Here is a 5577-nt window from a genome sequence, read left to right as displayed (position 1 = left end):
AGATTAATATTATTATAAAAATTAATATTAAACTCACCAGTCTTCCGGGTTGAACCGCGTCGATATCCATTTTGCCGAGCTTTCGACATCCTCTCTGATGTCTTCTTCAGGGCTTCCGAGGTCTCAGTCTCCCGAGCCCCCAGACACTACTACACTCAATAGTCACTTCTAGTTCACTCACTAGTTCACTACTGACGCGGTTCAACCCGGAAGACTGGTGAGTTTAATATTAATTTTTATAATAATATTAATCTTAGCTCTAAGTTTAATATATATATATATATATATATATATATATATATATATATATATATATATATATATAAATATATATATACCGAAACAGAAACAGAAAACAGAAACCGTAGATTTTGCACTTTAAAATATTACGATTTAAGCCAATTTGCTTTAATAAAATGTTGATATTAAGAAAGATATAGGGTGTTAAAGTGGAAATTTAAAATTTAATTTTTGCTATAACTTTTACGTTTGTAAATATTTTTGGAAAAAAATTTACAATTGGATGCTTTTAAGTAGGATAAATTATAATTTTATACATACTTTAATGTAACTGATAGAGGGCGCCACATATGCCACCTGTGTGGAATAAATTTGCGCTTAATTTGCGCTTTTTTGCTCTTTAAGTTAGCTCTATTTGTGTTAAAAAATATTAAAGATACATTATTTTTACAAAAAAAGGTATACTTGTTAGTAACCTCTAAATTCAACCGTTTTCGAGATAATCGCATTTTATAAGTCAGCTGCATAATAATTCTTAGTTTGATATTTGTGCGGTTTCGTTAATCTAAGGGTAAAGCACTGAATACCTCTAGATAAGCATAATTCATAGTTTATTCTTATTAAAACAACTCAAAGATGATAATTTAATATCACAAAATGCTTTGTTATACATCTTCTTCTTTAGGTGCCATGTCCGTATTCAGACGTTGGCCGTCATCATGTTTACAATTTCATTTTTCTATCGCTTCTTAAGTTTCTATACTGGCGTTGTATTACTTTTTCTGTATTGTAAAATGCTGAAAATCTACCACCACATTCTAGAGAGAAGCCAGTTGGAACATACTTAAATACAACTTTTCTGAACGTTGGATTGGTCGTGGTAGTCATATTCCTTGCCAATATGGTGAGATGTTGATATAATTATTTATTTCATAAAAAATCCGAAAAGAATACTTATTATTTATTACGTAAATTGTTTATCCATTTTTATTAGGACAAAGCCAGAGCAAAGGTATTAAATAACACATATGTGTCTTGTTTCATAATACCTTTGCTACAAATCTAACCCTAAAGACTCAGCATTTTTACAAAAACATCATCGTTGCCTAATAACCGATATTGTTATAAATATAGTAAACACATAGGCAATTTAGTTCAGCATAATATTAGTTCGTTAGTAAATCACAATAGTCCATTTGTTCGAGATGTAGTTATAGTTACTCGTAAGCTGTAACGGAATCATATAAATAAGTAATGCTATCGATAGGTTATTATGAGTAACCAATGGACGAGATGCATCACAGTTTAATACATTATTTAACCTCTGCTACAAATAAGATGTAGTTCCATAATATACCATAAGATTTGGATATGTATCCAAAAGAATATATTCATCCATTTTACATTATAGCCACCAAGTAGCCCAGAATTTAATCCGCTTGATTTTGGTGTATGGGGCGCATTAAAACAACGTGTCTATAAGAATCCCATAAATATTCGCAACCAACTATGGAAAGAAATAAATACTGCAGCAGTTTCTTTAGAACCAATGATGCTATTTAATATGAGACAATTTTTTATGGAATATATCGACAAATGAATTAAATAAAATGGTGGACATATCGAACACTTACTTTGACAAAACGTTATGTTATTTAGTTTAACTATTTCTTAATTTGGTTTGTAAACAAAATGTTTTGATTATGACTTTAATTTAAAATTAAACGAAAATGTTTGATGTAAAATCCTATTATTCTGTTATTTTGTCAAATCCTATTATTAATTATCTTGCTAATATATTTATTTTATTTAATATTTTGTTAACTATTAACTTTAGTTAAAGGTATTTTATACCAAAATTCAGAAGTATTAAGGTTTTTGTATATTTTTCCTTCGTTGCCTGGAGTAATTGCCTTAAATCAGACTTATGCAGCTGATTTGTAAAATGCGATTATCTTGAAAACTGACTGTTGAGTTTTGACTAACATAATATTTTTTGTCCCAAATACAGGTAACTTAAGGAGCAAAAAAGTTACATCAAAGTGTGCATCAAATTTTAATTTCTCATATTTAAAAGTACCCAGTTGTAAATTTTTATACATAAATGTTTACAAACATGAAAGTTATAGTGAAAAGTAAATTTTTAAATTTGCACTTTAATACCCTGTATCTTTCTTAATATCAACATTTTATTAAAGCTACTTGGCTTAAATCTTAATATTTTAAAGTGTAGAATCTACTGTTTCTTTTTGTACAATTACTTAAGGACCACCCTGTATATATATATATATATATATATATATATATATATATACATATATATATATATATACATATATATATATATATATATATATATATATCTATATATATATATATATATATATATATATATATATATATATATATATATATATATATATATTTGACGTTCCAACCTTCAATACAAATTTCATGAATTTTTTCGATGTTATCTTGAATGTTCTCGAACTACTACTTGTGTTTCGTCAAGAAACTTTTTCTATATAAAATAAATCTTACGAAACTTCCGTAACACTGTTTCCTCCTTTATAGTTTACGCCTCTAATAACTGGACTATCAGGGATCGATTGAAGCCAACATGGTGGATCAGTTCCATGGTATGGAGCTAGTCTCTCGATATGAATTACCTTGGGTGTACTTATAGCTGAAAACTGGATACGATAGATTAGATTGTTTATTTTCTGAAGAAATGGTGTACGAGCCATTCCAGTTTTTTTGAAGTTTTGTACAAAGTTCATTCTTATATGTGGGATTATATAACCATACTGGGTCAGCTATTTTAAAATTTGCACTAATGTACCACTAGCATGCATGTAAAAAGTAAAAAAAAAATAGTTGAATGAACGTATTGTATCTGTATCTGTAGAGTAGGGAGGGCGAGTTAAGTTTCACAGCACTTAGGCCACAATTGACCCATTGTGCATCCTCCCAGCGAGCTGTCACCTTTAGCTCATTGTCCATCCTGCCATTTCTAGGAAGGTGGACAAGTCACCAGGAGATATCTCTCTTATGTGGGCAGGTGTGGGCCAGGACTCGCCGAACGCGTACTCTCGTATTAACGATAACTCCGGGCATTCACATTGGACATGCTCTACAGTTTTGTCTTCTCGTTCACATTTCCTACATAGAGGTGTGTCTGCTAGCCACAGTGTGTGGAGGTGTTTGCTTAGTTGACAATGGCCAGTCAAAAAACCAACTGCCAAACGTAGGTTTTTCCTGGTCATTCCCAAGTACTTCTTTGATGTTGACTCTTCAAGGTTACTTAGTGTTACCCTGGCAAGTTTACATCCTTACCCTTCTTCCCATCTTTTTACAGTTTGCGTATGGTAGTGACATTTGACAATTTCCGCGATTGTTGTAATTGACCAACCAAAAAGATCCCCAGGTCCTAAGAGTCTTAGGCCTGCCGCCTTCCTAGATAATTGGTTAGCAATGCGGTTGCCTTTATTCCTATTGTGTCCTTTAACCCACCTCAAGATTATGGTATTACCATGCGAAGCTAAAGTTAGTAACTCATGACACTCCATTACTAACCCTGATGTGACACGTGGTCTATTCAAGGTTAGTAGCGCTTGTCTGCTATCTGTGCAGAACATTATAGTTTTCTTTGCTATTCCTTTTTGGGTTATCCCTTTTGCGGCTATGGAGATACCAGTTAGTTCTGTCTGAACTACGCTGGCATTTTTGCCTATACCCCACTTTATTCTTAGGTTCAGTGATCTGGAGTGTATCCCGCATCCTGAGCCTTCTTTCATTTTGGAGCCATCGGTGTATATGCAATAGGCATTTGCCACGTTTGTCTTGTTTCGATTTTGTAGGGTTTGTTAAAGACAAACTTTGGTTCAGTTGAGTCGCAGAGTGCCTGTAGCAGTGGTAGCGCATCCAGCTCTCCCTGCCAGAAACGAGTTCTCAATTGTCCCATTCCTACATCAAGGTTTGCACCAGCTGAGCGCAGTCGCAGCATTGTCACTAGCGCCACCTCTTTGACATATATATCTAGACCTAGAGGCGTGATGCCAATGATCAACTCCATTGCAGCAGTTGGTGTTGTTTTCATGGCACCTGTTATATTTATGCAAGCCATCCGCTGAATATGGTTTAGTTTGTTAATCGCTGTTGCCTGTAGCCCTTTTGGTACCCAAGCAATAGCTCCGTAAGTTAGCATTGGCCTAATGACAGGCATATATATGCTCTTTTAGCTCTACCATCTAAGTGTGAATTCCATGTTAACTTCCTGTCAAGGGTAATAGCAAGGTACTTCACCTCGTCAGAAAAATTTAGACTGTAGTTTAGAATCCTTGGGAGTATTAAACCCGTGATTTTTTTTTCCGGTAAAAAGGACCATCTCTGTTTTCTTAGGATTTATAGATAGTCAGTGTTTCTTGCACCATGTTTCTATTAGTCGGAGAGCAACTTGTAATCTCTCACATAGTGTGTTCTCAAACTTACTGCTTTGCAGGGCAGCAATATCGTCTGCATAGACTATTGTGTAGAAACCGTTGCTGCTGAGTTGGTCAACCAGGGTATCTAGAACTATGTTCCAGAGTAGTGGTGATAGCACCCCTCCCTGTGGACACCCCCTCGTAACCATGCCTCTAACAGAAACGTCTTCTACATTTATGCTTATTGCTCTATTAGAGAGCATACTGAATATCCATTCGTTTACGGCCAGGGGAACATTCCTGTGTTTTTATGTGGTTTTATCAAACGCTCCCTCAATGTCTATGAATATACCTAGGGTGGATTCTTTATTATCCAGCGATCTTTCAATTCTTCCCATTACATGATGCAGTGCAGAATCGGTAGATCTTCCCGAAGTATGTGCATGCTGATTTGGGTGAAGTGGATTATGGACCAGAACATTATCCCTTTTGTACCTCTTGCATAGCCTTTTCATCGTTTTCAACACAAAGGATGTTAGGCTAATTGGTCGGAAAGCCTTTGGTAGGGTGTAGTCCATCCTACCTCTCTTTGGTATGAAGACCACACATACCTCTCTCCTCTTCCTAGGAATATATCTCAGAACCAAAGAGGCTCTGAATATTTCCACGAGGTGCGGCAAAAGGATATCCAGTCCATACCGTAGTAGGGCTGAATATATATATATATGGCCCATTTTACCTTTTTCTCATTAATCATTGTTCTGGAGAGATGCCAGTCGTTTATTGAGGGTATGATTACTTCTTCCATCCAGTTTGGTGCTGTTGAGACACTAGAACCGGGAAAGTGTGTTTTCATCAGGACCTCAGCACTTTTGCGAAGGTTGGAAATTTTGTTTTCATCTTCCTTCGTTAG

Source organism: Diabrotica undecimpunctata, chromosome 5 (assembly GCF_040954645.1).
Source record: "Diabrotica undecimpunctata isolate CICGRU chromosome 5, icDiaUnde3, whole genome shotgun sequence".
NCBI lineage: Eukaryota > Metazoa > Arthropoda > Insecta > Coleoptera > Chrysomelidae > Diabrotica > Diabrotica undecimpunctata.
The sequence above is the reverse complement of the archived record's forward strand: the minus strand, read 5'-3'. Positions refer to the sequence as shown.